Below are 15,169 nucleotides of genomic sequence, written 5' to 3' on the forward strand. Positions count from 1 at the left end.
TAATGGAGAAAGATAAATATATGCTGTCCTGGAGAATGAGTTACGTGTGGGAGAACAAGGGTCTCTGGACACCTGAGAAGGCTTGTGAAGTGCTGGAAACTCAGAAGAGGTAAATAAATTGAGGCAAGGAAGTTATTGAAATAATTTGTCCTGTTTTCTGAGTGTGTGTTTGCATGTACACAGACACACGCATGTTCTTTCCTGAAGGATAGTGCTAAGTTTATGCAAAGATGCCAAAATTCACTGAGTGTATGTGTGTGTTTATATATGTATTTTTGATCTTCATGCATACGTTAAGAGGTAATACTTTAAGGTCTTCTGTATTGCGCCAGGTGAGATGTCTGTCCGGTCTGGTGTCTTGTGTTGGCCAGTTGCTGGTAATGAGTGCCTTGAAGGGATGTAGAACAGGGGGTGTACAGAGAGGTTCTGCCTCAGCCTGCCAGCTGGTTAGGGATAGCCTGATATATTCTTCAGACCTGGAATATTCAGCAGTTTGAAGTTTTCCTGAGAAAAACATGCTGAAGAAAGTACAAATATTCGATTGACTGGTTATGGGGTCCTATTTCTGTAAAAGACTAGCAGAGGCCCTGTATCAGGTGGTGGGACAGGCAGACCAAGAAAAGGCTCAATGTTGGAGCGGTCTTGACTCAAATGAGATTCAGGAGAACATGGATCTTAAGTGCTGGAAATTAAATGCAGCAGCTCAATCAGTGCTGTTGCAATCTTAAATTGGAAGAGAATATCCAGTGAACCAAGATTACTGGAAATTAAGGATTGGCCAGCAGTAATCTTCAAATGAAATGCATCTCTAACTTCTCCACACTTTCATGTGTGAAAAGTGGTTTCGGGGGTACCTGTGTCTCAACGCCTGCACCCCAACAAACACTGAAATTAAAAAAAAAAAAAACCCACTCAAAACCAAACAGTGCCAAAAACTTGCACTGGAGTAAAGATTAATATATGGATAAATGTCACTCATTTATAATTTGTGATTTAAAAACCCAACAGCATCACAAGCAAACATTTCATACCTAAATTTTGATGTTATATGCTTAGTGCTGTCAGAAGAATGTTCCAGCAAAATTATTTTATCGGGTTATATAAGGCACTTTGTTCATCAGATTGGAATATCGAACTCTTAACAGTGGTTAATTGTTTACTATCTTTGTGGAAGACTTTCCTTGACTTCTTGAGGCTGTTTTGCCTTGCCTTTTGGGAAATCTGCAATTCTGTAAAAAGTATATTGTAAGTATACACTTGGTTTTGTGGCCTTGCATCATTATTGTATTTTAATTACACTTGTATCAGTTTGGCTGCTTTATTAAAGAAAAAATAATTACTTGTTATGGGTTCTTACATTAAATTAATTAAGTAATTGTAAGTAATTCTAAATATTGATTTGATGACAAATACTGTAAGAGGTGGCAGAATGACTTCTTGATTCTGTGCTAGAGATGTGATTAATGTGTGCTGACACATTTTATTCAAAGAAAAGTTGAAACATTCTCTGAAAGGGATTGTAAGGGAAGCTGCTAAAGTAGTGGTGTCCTTACTTTTTTTTATTTGTATCAGTACTGTAAATACCTTTTGCAGATTGTTAACTGGAGGAGAGTTGACCAAGTAGATATGCAATTCATTACCTGTAGCTGCTTCTAAACAACTACCTTCTTTTATTTGTTGGGGATCAGGGAATTCTTTCAAATTTTGTGACATTATCCAAGTGTCTAGCTTTAGTCATTCTTTTTTCAGAAAAGATTGATCAGTCTAATTGGTCTTCCTTCTGATGTTAAACTAGTGGACAGCTTATTCTATTTTTTTTTTTTTGGTTTGGTTTGGTTTTCCACTCCAGCTATGTTGATGTTTGTGTCCTAAGTCCATCTGGTCTGAAGTTTGTATCTGGGGAGGTGCCTGGATTTCTTTTATTTTCTCTTATTGACAGAATATCATGACATCTCAACCGCAGTTCTGTATTTCTGGTGTCTAGGAAGCCCTAAAGTCTGAAAAGCTCAGAGGAGGAAATAGAATGGAGACTTTGTGTTAAAACCTTCATATGATGATTTTATTCTTTTTTTTTTTAAAGGTGGCTAAGGATGTAGGAGTGAAAATATGGCAACTACAAGTCAATTTCTGACCCTTTTTGTTGCTATTTGAGACAATAGTCTTCCAGAGCCTCCGAAGTAATTATTTTCTAGTCAAGTACTGCTGGGCACACCTGTTAAAACTGTATTGCCAGAGAAAAGTGGTGTGTTACTTCAGTACATTTATGAGTTTTTAAGGTGCGCATGATGGTTCCCACCCCCTCCCCCAAATGGGGTTCTCATTGCAGTCTTGACAAATCTCTTAAATGTATTTTTTTTACCTTTCCCTGTTTTTGTGTGGATGGATAACATGGTGTAATGAACTACTCATAACAGTCTCCAACTTCTAGTATTCAATGTTTAAGAATGATTTCAGTACAAGGATGGGAAGATTGTGTGTATTGCTTAGTGAATATTCTGGCTTAGTAAATCTCAAACAGTGCATTCTTCAGGGCTGACAAACCAATAGTCCTAAAGTAAAACTTCTGCTCTGCAAGTAGCATGGGTATGTGTATACAAGCGTGGCAGTCTTTATGGTATTTCAGTCCAACTTCTGTTGTGTGTGCCAAATGAATTAAACATTATATCAATAAAGAGTCCTAGATAGAGGACTTTGCTCCTTACTCTTAAAGGAGAAAATGGCCTGTGGTTTGTTTTTTTATTTTAGATTTCTGAGTATTTGTGTCCTGTTTTCCCTTTCAGTGATTGGTGAGAGAGCTGCTGGCATGGAAATGAGCTGGGTTTGTCCGTGGGAACTGTAAGTAAGGTATGTATTGTGTTCTCTTTGCTGTCTTTATTTTGCATCTTTTGTTCTTATGTGCTGAATTGAAAATTGCTTGTGGTCACTAAACATGAGGGGTAGTAGTGTGTTAGAGATGGAATGTTTTGAATTTGTACTAGCATCAGGTATGAGAGCTGTACAGCAAGGACTTTATAGTGTAAGAGTATAAATGGCACACTCATCCACTTTTCACTGTTGCCCAGTGATTAGTCAGACTTGTCACAAGTTAGCTGGTACTGTGTTGCAAACCTTTTTCAGCGCTACTGATACTTGGCTCCCTAGAGTGATTTATTCAAGTATATAAAGGCAGACAATTGTATCTATACAGTAAAACTGTAATGTCTGCAAAACTGTAACTGAGCTTACCATGATACAGTAGCACATGAAAGAGAGGATGATATGTTCAAACATTGTCTGTGGTCCCAGGCTGAGTCTTATCTAAAGAATAGAAAATGTTTTAATCTGTTCTAGAACCAGAACAAAAGTCTTGGTTTAGATGTCCTTCATGTGCTGGCTCTTAGTATTGTTGCTTCAAAGAAAAAAGTAGTGAAGGTTGAATTTGATATGCTTTGAATTGGCAAAGAACGGCAGCAGTACCAATTCCCCCACCGCTCCACCATGTTCTTCACCCACATTCATTAAATTCACATGTTGGAGAGTACCTCTTGAGTACTTACTACTTCTTTTCAATAAACTGATTAGCTTAGACAAGACAGTACTATTGATATATGCTTCTCTGTGAATCACTGATGAAAATTCTTACCTATTTTTTAATAGTGGGGAAATCCAGGGGTGGAAAGTCAGCTCTTGTATGGGAAAAAGGGAACAGAAGATCTGGTAACTCAGTCTCAATTGCTGGACTTTCCACTTAAATGAATGTCATGCTGGGTAGCTGCATGAGGAGATGCCAATAAATTCAAAGAAATTTGGATTCCACACCCAGTGTCCATTGATGGGGAGGAGAGGCAAAGTCAGTTCAGATTGGTTTAATTTCTGTAGACAGTTTCATACTGTCATGACTAAAGAATGTGACTGGAGTCAGAAAACTTCTTGCAGACTCTGTTTCAGCTTTGGTTTTACATTGTACCTAACATGAGGTAACTGAAAGTTGTCACTTTTCAGTGGGCCCTGCTCCTCTGGTTTTTTTTTTTCTTTTTTGATAAGATCTAATGAACCTGTGGTTGCAGGGTTCAGATTGCTAGCATGATGGGAAAACAAGCATGTTTCAAGGTGTAGCTTTCCATCAGAACAGCAAGCTGAATGGACTTGCTCTGTGACTGCAGAGCCACTAGATTTGAAGGAGAGAAGGTGAGAATTTCAAACTGAGGTGACTCTCAGTCACAGCCCATGATCAGACTGAGTTAGATAAAATGTAAAACTACTTCCTCAGACACACAAAAATAAGTTTCCAAAAAACCTTGCCATAAACTCCTTAAGATTCTTAAGTTCTGCAGTTTTGCCTGCTGTTTTGTGCTGACATGAATGCTTGTTCTGGGAACTGAAATCTAACTACGTTTATTTCCTTTTTTTCCTTTTTAAAATTTATTTTCTTTTAGTCTAGATTGGTTCCCTGAGCTATCTTCCTTGCCCAAGTTATCACTTTGTTATGCCCTAGGTCATCCAGTTCTTGTCCCAAAGTTCAAATTTTCTGATTTGAAAGCATATTGTTTCTTGTGAGGTCTTATTTCCACACTCCCCTTGACCAATGACTTTCTTGTCCCAATCTGCCCTAAATCCGCATTCAGCATGAGTTTCTTCATACTTTCTCAGCCCCTCAGTCTTCCTGCCATGAATTTCCAAGTCAAAGCTCACATCTGGCTGCAGATCATCAGCATTCCCTTTTCTAGTTTGCTGCAGCCTCCCTGCTTCCACTGGTTGTTGGCGTCCGTTGCCAGATGCCTTTGCTGCTGGCTGAATCCATTGCTTCATCTGCTTGCCCCCGTGGGGCGGGGAGGAGTGCTTTGCCTCCGACATGAAGGAAATTTTAAAAAATGCATCAGACAGCAATTGCAAGGAAGTTAGTCAGAAGGTGGTGGAAAACAGGCAATCCTATTCTAAACACACTGTAGTTCATCATGCATTTCTTTGGCACCAGTGCAGGCTTGCTCTCTTTCACGGCTCTTTCTGTTTTGCTGGCATAGCTGTTTTTGTGGCCATGGTGAGCCACTCTGGGGAACAGATCCTTCTGGAAAGAGTGTTTTTTTTCTAGATTATTTTTCATCTGGTCCAGTACATGTTGTCTCTGTAAGATTTATGCTGGTTTCACAATGAGGAAGGTATGAGAGTGGGAATGTGTAGCAGACTGCTTAAGTTGGCACTGCTGCTAGATGTAGAAGTGTGCTCTTTGACATTACAGTTAAGTTGATCTTTCAGTGAGCTGCTGTTGCAAAGGCTGGTCAGACCTCTGTGCAGCTGGGAACTCCTACTTCTTCCTTTGCATCAGAGCTAGTCATTGTGCAGCCATAGGGCACATCCAGCTAGCTAACTGGTCCTGTAGAAAATGGTTTCTAATCTTTGCAGAGTTAATAGTCTGCTGTTTCAGCTGACCTGAGTCACTCTGCGGGTGCACGCTCATTAGATCAGACAAAAGGGAAGCAGCAAGAACCAATAGTTTGATAGCAGAAGGCTGGATTCCTCTTTTAATTATGATGTTGAGCTATATCATGACCCAAGTGTACCCATTGGCACATAAGACTTGAACATCGCATCTTTCTTGCTCTCTTTTGTTCTTTGAACTTCAGTAGAAATTGTTATTTCTTCAGTAGCTATCATCTTTGGTCTCACAAACTAGATGATTAATTCAACAAACTGAGAGGTATGATAGAATAACGTGTCTGTAAACTGCTTCACTGGTCCTGTGAAATTAGAGAACGTCTACCTCATTCATGCTTTGAGCTTAAATAAGAACTTAAGAAATTGGTGGGGTGTTCATTCTTTTTGAGCAAGGATTGTTTATTATGAATATCATTGTGATTCTCAAAACTAGCTTTGGTATTATCAGTTATTCTGTGTACTCAGAGTTCCATGAGCTTGAAAGCCACAAAGTTCCTTCAAACACATATCGAATAATGAAAAGTATTTCTTAAAAAACATCTGGAATGCCAAACTACATTTCTTAGCCTGCTATTTGTGGTTTTAAGAAATTGATGTTTGATGATGATTTTTTAAGACCTCTTTCTATTGCTGCTGGACAGAGTGAAACAAATGCTAGTGTCTTATGAAGGAAATACTTAGGGCTTGAGAAATATGGTTCTTGATGAGTGGTTGTTAAAATCATGTGTGAGGCTGTGTTTGTCTACAGCAGAAATTATGTAGTTGATTCTTTGCACTGGATGTGTTCTTTGCATCTTTTCCCCCTCAGGTCCTAACATCTCTATGTTCATGCCTTTTGTCTGATAACATTTCTTGCCATTTTCTTGCTGGCTTGAGCATGTTTTTTGAGTCTGGTAATGATTGATTTGCTGGGGCTGGTAGCAGAGAGACTTCTGGTGATGACTCAAAGATGTCTTCTCTTACTGTAATGTTGCTGGCACACTATACATTCAGATTCTTTAGCTCAGATAGAAAGTTGTGCTCATCCATGTTTTACCAGCATCCTTATTCACAGGTGTTGCAATCTTTGCATTTTGAATAGGGGCTTTGTAGGGTAGTGGCTTGTGATGATGGTAAAATGGACAGTTTACACCTTCAAATCACTGCTTCTAATCCAGCATGAATTTGGTTACTTTTTGACTGCTTTTTCCTTTTCCTCCCCCCCCCCCCCCCAATTACTGTGAAAGTAAGGAAGTTGATGCCTGGTTTATTCTGCAGAAGACAAATGCATGTGGAATATGTGAAAAGAAAATTCCGTAATCTAAAAAGGTCTCTCTTTAGTGGTCTGCATAGTTTGGTTTCTTAAGGTGGTTCCTCAAGAACAAGCTATTACGTTGTCAGGGTACGGTCTTTATGATGCTTGCCGTGTTGCTTACTGTATTGTATATACTTTAGGGACAGTGTCATCAGTTTAACTCTCAATTAACTGGAGAAGTAATTCTGCCAACAGTTGTGTGCCTGGGTTAAACTGACTGACAGGAAACTAAATAATTGTTTTTAATACAATCTTGGAGGTCTTCCTGTTGGTGACTTTTCTTTGATATCCAAAGATAAAAGGAGTATCTCTCACTCTGATCGTTATAGCTTCTCAAGCTAATGTGATGCTTCAGCTTCCATCTGCTGCAAACTTCACTTCTCCTGGATTATTCTTTTGATTTGTGATGATCTGGGTGATATAGTTGCCTTTGGGCATGTCATGGCATTATCTTCCTCTCTTCTCACTCATTTCCAAGATTCATCCACTTAAAGCCACTTTGCCCCAAGATTGCCTCTTCTCTTGGCTGGATGATCTCAGCTGGCATAATCATTTAACAGAAGGCTGCTTTTAAGTTTAAAATAAAAAAAACCTGTCTTCTCAAAATAGCCCAGCTGCACACACATGCTATTGCTGTTAGGTGCTGAAGGTTGCTTAGCAATTCTTAAATTGGTAGGAAATTGCTATTACCCTGGAAACTCAACCCCAAAATGCAAACAAGGGAAAGATGTTTATAGAGGTGTCCTTGCTTGATTTGGGAATTGTGCTCTCCTGTGCCCCTCCCCCCTTCCCCCTCCCCCCTCTCTGATTTTTACTTACTTTTTTTTTTAATTCCTTTTGTTTCCTGTATTTTACTCTCATTATTGAGGTTTGACATTAGGGAAGGTGGTACTATTCTTTGTTTCATTTAAATACTGACTGTCAAGTTCTTGATTATGCCATGAGTATGTGAATAGTGCCAAAATCGAGAGAAGTCTAATGCATGAAGACTTGGTGCATGTGTCCATGTCCAACAGGAATGTTGGCTAGATTAAACTGTGTAACAACAACTTAAGGTGACACTGTTACCAAAAGTAGGCATCCTGATTTCTTTTTTATTTCCTTGTGCCTCATTCTCCTTCCAAGTTTTTGTGTGGCTGGGTGGCAAGCCAGATCAGGAATTGATGCAGATTGAAACTGGTGGTTTTTGTGTGTGTGGCCATGTCAAATTTAACACAGATCTGTTCCTTGATCTGGTTGAGCCTGTGCTGGCCCACAAGAGGTGAGGAACGGGCAGGCTGGACTGTTCCTTTTGTTGGCAATGCTAGTTTAGTGTCTAACCAGAGGATGTGGCCTTGTGATATAGCTAAGTTGATCTAAGCTAGCTCTTGCCAAAAGGGGCAGTCTTGGATGCATGCCTGTGTTGCTTCCTTGTGCCAACATCGGTGCTTGTCTGGCCTTATGATTGGATGATTAATGGAGCTAAAATGACAGGAAACTAATCCTAATCCCTTCTTCCCCTCCCAGTTTTCTTTTCACTTAGCTTCGTGAACTAGTTTACTGTGAGTCAGACAGGTTTCAGTACTGCACGTGTCTATCTTCTTTCCCTTTCACCTCTCAGGCTTTGAGCTATTCTTCAGAGATTCTGGATGAGCAGCTGTATGAGAAGTTTCTATGAGTAATTTTGTCATATGGTAAATGCAAAGTACAATACTTTTTTCACCAAGGAGTAGAATAATCAGGTTTACGGTGTGTTTACTGTGATAAGGTGTTGCGATGGCAAGAGGACATACCTAAAAAGCTACCATGTAGAAGCTGCAGAACAATTTAGTCTTTGTGGTTCGCAGGTTTGATAATCTTTTTCCAAAAATTCTTACTGGCTACAGTTCTTAATCTTATACCTTACGCAAAATTGACTCTGCCTTGTTTGTCTATTTGAGATTGAAGTTTCTTAGATGCCTCCAGATGTCAGAAAGGGATAAAGGTTATTTATATGTTTATGAGTAGTGTCTAATTTTCTTTTGAGCAGCTCCACCTTCTCCCTAGTGTTGTGGTCCGTGTTCGTATTGTTGTGGCAGTGATTTTGTGCTTTATAGTAACATAGTTTGAGCACTTCTGGCTCCTAAGAGCTCATGTTGCCCCTGCACTATGGTGACTCAGCTGGGTGTATAATTGGCAATGGACTAGACTGGGGAACTGATTTTGCTGAATACCCAGGAAAAATGGCTGGTTTTCAGCTAACTTGATTCCCCAGTTGAAGAATGGGCAGTGTAGGGACAGAAATAAGCAGCTGGACAGTGGACGACTTGAGGGTTGCTTAAGCTGGTGTTGTTGCTGTAGAACATCTGTGGGATCACAACCACTCTTGTCCTGGAAGCAGCTGGCACAGAAGTAGAAAAATGCCATGATAGAAAGCTTTTGTCTGGTTGCGCAAGAGATACAAATCCTTGGGGGAACTCACCCTGAAACCTTTATTGAGGGTAAGAAATGCTTGCTCTTAATAGTGTCCATCAGCTTCTGGATGACTCACTTGGAAGATTGTGGTATGGCCCATTTCTTTATGGGAAAGTTTCTAGTCTGTTCAGAAATGACAGGAAAACAAACATTTTAAAATTTTAATTAGGTTCTAAATACTAATGTGTGTAACTAACTGATTGATCATTCTACAATGACAGTTATAGAGTGGTATAACTGTCTGGGAAGTCTAAAAACAGCCTTACTGTTGGTTGCAAAAAAAGATTTCATGCCTTTCACAGGACTTCCAAATAATGCAACATGGATGATTATAAATCCTCAAAGCATCTTCCAAATCCCTCTATGTTCTCTTCAGACTTTTAATTGAAAACATTAAAATCAAATGCACCCAATTACAGCTTTTACTATAGTCTTGTGACTGGATGCTTGCTTTTTTTTTTTTTTTTTTTTTTTTTTAAAGTGGGGATATATTGCATACTAAGACTTGGCATTGCTCTGAAAAAAGTTCTCTTACCCTTAGGTAGTGGTTAGATGTTTGGAAGTACTAATGGTGTAAGCAGGTTCTCTTCCCCTGTGCAGTGCTGGCACAAGTGTTGGTGTGGCTGCATGGCAAACTGCACCAGGGTCCTGATTTAGCTGGAGTGTGAACCAGAAAACTAGCTTTTACACCTGGATCAGTTTTCTCATTGGTTTATCATGTGTCATTGCAGATTCTTGTGCTGGCCTGAAATAGGAAGGGATGTGGAGGAAGGAGAAGGCAGGATTTTCTAATGCATTTAATGGTTCATCCCAGTTCAGTTTCATTTGAGCTGCAACCCTACTTGGAGTAATAGAATTGTTGGCCAGGCTGTTTGAGATGCACAGAGTCAGACTGTGATTTTTTGCATTTTGAGGCAGTGTTCCCCTGTACTGTGCTGGTTCAGCTGTGGCTTGTATGGGGGAATCGATCCAGCTGAAAAATAACCTAGGAAAAACTGCATTTCAGCTCCATCAGCCTTCTGATATGGTTCGCAGTGGTGGCTCTACCAGCACCACTGCTGGTACAATGCAGGACATAGTGGCTGGGTAAGAATGAATGTCAAGACAAGGTTTGCTTGAGTTGTTACCTTTGATGTGGGACAAACATTGAATGACATGCCAACTAGGGTTAAAAAGAGGATACCTTCCATCTGTGTCATCTTCTGCATGAGTTAGGAAACCTGCAGGTCCAGCTATCGCTGTGCTGAAGTACCATTGGACAGTTTACTGGAGAAACTCTGGTTTATAATCCCAGTACCAATTAACACCACTTAGCATGGTGTTGGCATGGTGGGTTACATAGCAAATTGGTGTGTGAGCTCTTGCTTCGTGCTCTAGCTGGCTAGGCTACACTGCTCTTACTGTAGCTTGGTACTGTGCTTTTACATAAAGGATATAGTTTCAGTGTACTGGCTAATGTGAATATACCTAGACTAGGAAATAGATTCTGTTTTACAACACTTTAAAATGGTGTTTGAAATGTGACTTTCCTAGTTCAGGCAGGTTACAAATTCCTGTCTAAAAGAAAATCCAGTATGTCAGAAGTTCCTAAGTACATTTGCTGTTTACCTAGTTGAAGCAGATCTTACGTATTTGAGACATGTCAAGCTTTCTTCCTCTTTTGGGAAGAGGAAGGAACTCTTTTTTCCTGGGTAGATTGAGGAGGGAAGGTTGAATCTCCTGCCATTCCAAATCCTTTCTGGGTGAGTGCTAGATATGTCTGTCACTTGTTTGTGAATTCAGGCCTGGCTGTGCTTGTCCTCCTGCATGATCTGACCTAATCATCATGTGGTACTATACAAAGTGTAATGTCTCCAGTACATCTCCTTCGATAAAGCAAATTGGCTTTGGCTCCTCGCAAGACAGTGACAGCAGTCCTTACAGCCAGCTTCCTAACTGAGCAATTACTCTTCCTTTTAGCCCCTTTCCACGGGCCTCCCATCCTACAGCGACAGGGCCTGATGCCAATTGTATTGGTCATGATTTAACTCCCGCCAGCCTTTGCAAGGATTGTTACAGTTTACCAAACTCTGTTATTCCAAGTCTGTGGTTTAAGGGTGTGTCTTTCCAGGCTTTCTGTATCCTTTGTAAAGAGAAGGGAACAATCCCAATTTTTTCTCTTTGCAGATTACCGTTACTCAAATGGATATGAGTGATGTTAGCTTTGGACAGGAAATATATCAAGGAGTGGGTAGGCACTTCCTAGCCAAATTGTAACTGAAGTAAAAGCAAATACTTCATATGGCAGTAAGGTTTGGCTCAGTCTCATTTGTTTTGTTGTAATAAGCACCAGCTTTGATTGGTGTTTTTTGTTGTTTTCTTTTTTTTCTCTCCACACTTGTTTTCCTTCCTTCTCTTCAGATCATGACATAGGGTCCTGGGAATGAATGTATGACAACATGGATAAAATAGCATGTATGCATTACCAGTAAATTCTTATTGTTGCCTTGAGTATGCACTGAACAAATATTTGAAACAAATGTACTACCACTTATAACTTTGTTCTGGGTATTATAGAGCAAACGTTACTAAGCAACTGAAGTATGAATCTGAAATGGAAGTGGGGAAAATGGCTATTTGAGCTACTTGATCAGCTATTAATGTGTTGATGTCACATTCATTCAGGTTAATTACAAGTGTTAAGTGGGGAATACTTAATAAAAAACCTTATTGTTAAAAATGTTGCTCCAAGTTTATGCTTTCTGATTGATTTGCAGAGGATTATTTTGATGTTTTTTTACTTTGCTTCTTTGCAGGTTGCTTTACCTGCAACTTTTTGAAGCTGAAGGTTAGCCTCTGGAAATACCTTTCGCTTGATAACTCTGCTGCACTGTAGTAATTTATGTCGTGGTAGTCTTCTAAGTTTAGACTGGTTGAAACAGCGGCATACTAAGAAGCAGGAGACTTCCATCTTCATTAATCAAAACCAAATATGATTGCCCTTGTATAATGTCCGTTACTCTTTAAATGTTGACACAGTAACCATTTCGTTGGAGACTTCCAGCTGGTTTGTTTCTGTTTAAACTACTGAACATAAAAGAATTTTAATTTTAACATCGTGGTGGCTTTTAAATACTTATTTAAAGAATTATGGAAATATAATGAAATATTTAAAAATTGCTTATTTCGTTAAAGCCTTTATATATTGCACATTTCCATTACTGGAGCTGAAGTTTTAGAAGGGAAAGCTTTTTTGTTTACTTTATGTGGAATATTTTTCTTGCATTCATTCTCACTGATAGTGAATGGGGAAGAGAGAATGGAGCAAGAGAAATATTTTTTGAAATGCAATTGATTTCATTTGAAAATCCTCATTTGTTGTACACGCCTGTCCTTCCAGGTTTATTAGGAAGGATTACTTTACCTGACTGGATTTCAAACTGGCAGCTGTCCTGTTAAAACACTATTATTGATACAGAAGGACAGTAATCAAGAGTTCAGCAAGATTCTAGATAGGCTGACCTCACTGGAACAACTCAATCTGTGTCTTCTCAAGATTGGGTTCCTAAACTACCAAAAATTGAGAATGTTCTCATACTTTTAAAGAAAATTATAGCAATCTGTAGTTTCATCAGTATTTTCTATGGTGGCGCTGTTGGAGGTTTATGCAAATTTATAAACTGCTGAGTTTAGCAAGTTTCGATCACTAGTTGGATTTGAATTGATGATAACACAAACACTGTGCTAAAGAACGTGTTTCTCCAGAATATGAAGATGCCATGATGAACTGGACATAGGGGTTAGGACTCTCATGTGAGATTTACAGTTTGTTTATTTCTGGTTTCTCTTGCAGGTTGCCATCACGAAAGCCAAAGTGGATTTCTCTGGTGTGGTGTGCCTGCCCCCTTCCGTCATTGCTGGAAATGGGCTGGACGGAGGAGGGGCTGGCGAAAATGATGATGAGCCAGTGCTGGTGTCGCTTTCGGCGGTCCCCAGCCCTCAGAGCGAAGCTGTTGCCAATGAGCTGCAGGAGCTCTCCTTGCAGCCCGAGCTGACCCTCAGCCTCCATCATGGCCGAAACCCCAACCTTCCTCCACTCAGTGAAAGGAAGAATGGTAAGTGGTACAGTGCACTCGTGTCTCAGGTAGTATGTCCTCACCAAGGAAGTACTGTCGCGTAGTCATGGTATGTGTTCTGATGACGGGCCTGCTTCTTACAGTGTTGTATTTGTATGAAGAACTAATAATCTACAGTTGACAAAGCTGATTTACATTGTTCGATGGAAAGGATTGATGATACTGCCTGTGGAAGTTCCAGAGAGCTCCAGTGATAAATGCTTTAGATTATTGTTTTGGGTGAATACCAGAAACAACTTCCATGTGCTTTGTGGTGACTAAAAGTTCTGCAAAGCTTAGACAGTCAGTCAAAGGAAGTGTTAGCTCATCTTCAGACTCTAGCCATCTGTAGATTTTTCTTTGCCACCTTGGTCTACACTTGCCAAGGGTGAGTAACTTTCTCACTGCAAATGTCTGAAAGGTTCTGTCATACTTGTTAGAAGGAGGAACAAGACCTAGAGTTAAAAATGAGATATCCCAGTAGGTCTAATTCTAGAGTGAGAATGTTTCTCAAGTTGCTTATGGACAGCTATGGTATGAATCCCTCTAACCGTTTGGTGGGTGGTGGTGGAGTGGAAAAATACAGGGTCACTTGGTGACCAGAATTCGTGGGTTTGGAAGAAAGTGAACTGTCTGAAGCTCAGTTTCACTGGGCTGCCATGAAAGCCTCTGCATGTTTGGCACCATCCTGTGACACACTGATGAAACCATTTGATAACTGGTGGCTTCTGTTTGTGAATTCCTCTTGGTGATCTCCCTTCATTCCATCCTCTAGGGTATATGTTGGTGGTTCTTGGCAATATGAAGGTCTTGCTAGAGTCTGAATTCTTGCTGTCAACCTTACCTGCAAGATACTATGTCTGTGAGCATGGTTGAGTCCTGGGCACCTTACAGTGTTGTGCATTATATGCATTACGTAGAGTTGCATGGCACAGTGTATTGGGAAAGCTGGGGAGCTTTGGAGCGGCTTTATAGCCAGAACATAATGCTTATGGTAAAGTCACATTAGAATATGTGAACTGTAGGACAAGAATTTGGATTGGAGGGATACCTCATGTGACATGCCTTCATGTTCTTCACCTCCAGAAACTGAGCATGCTTTTCTCTGAACAGTGTGTCAGTGTTTTGCTAGTTGGAAGAATTAATGAACTTCAATCTTGCTTTTTAAGAGGATAAAAAGAGTTCCTTCCTTCATATACATTATACCATTGTTATATGATTACAGTCATGTTTACAAGCCTTAAAAACGGAGAAGCTAGGAACTGCAAAAACAGAACAAAAAGCTTCTAATCCTTAATGTTGCAGTCCTCTAAGCACAAGATAAAAGACAACAGATGGAGTTAAAGGTGGTGGTGGTAAATAAAAGAGAAGAAATTGGAATATTAGTCAGGATGGCAGACGGTGATCTCAACTAGTGGTAGACTTGGGCATTTTACAGTTATGAAGGCAAGGAGAGATTTCAAATGAAATTTAACTGAGGTAGTTTTGAAGTTGGTAGGAGGCTTGAAGGCAGCATGGGAAAAGCGTATGAGCCTTTGTTTCCACAGCCTGACTGCTGGCCACCTGAAGGTGACATTATGAATTTACTGGAGGCAGGGTTCTTCTCTTCTTAGTGAATAAGACATGATTAAGGGTCCTGAATTGGGAAGAAGCAGTTTATTCTTGATGCCACAGGGAAAGGGATACTAGTGATGGGAATGGATAAGAGTACTTTTTTAGGAAAATGAAACTTGTAGCAGTATTTTGAATGGATACAACCAGGACAGAACAGCATTTGTTGTGGTCAGAGGAAAGGATACTCTCTTACAGAAATGAAAGAGCCTTTATATGATTCAATTGTTTGGATAGATTTACAAATTGGTATCTTGGGAATATTTTACAGAAATAGATGGTTTTCCTCTATCATAATGTTATTTTAATGAATTCAACCTTGAAG

At 39.8% G+C, this 15,169-nt stretch overlaps 1 protein-coding gene across 1 annotated transcript in view; it reads left to right on the forward strand.

Annotated features, from left to right (window-relative positions):
• Positions 1-15,169, forward strand: part of MRTFA (myocardin related transcription factor A) — a 97,462-nt gene that overhangs the window by 6,179 nt on the left and 76,114 nt on the right. Inside the window, exons 2-3 of the mRNA XM_074871099.1 lie at positions 2,781-2,844; positions 12,972-13,233. The gene's annotated coding sequence lies outside the window, so the exon portion shown is untranslated. The remainder of the gene's footprint in view (positions 1-2,780; positions 2,845-12,971; positions 13,234-15,169) is intronic.

Source organism: Strix uralensis, chromosome 5 (genome assembly GCF_047716275.1).
Source record: "Strix uralensis isolate ZFMK-TIS-50842 chromosome 5, bStrUra1, whole genome shotgun sequence".
Taxonomy (NCBI): Eukaryota; Metazoa; Chordata; class Aves; order Strigiformes; family Strigidae; genus Strix; species Strix uralensis.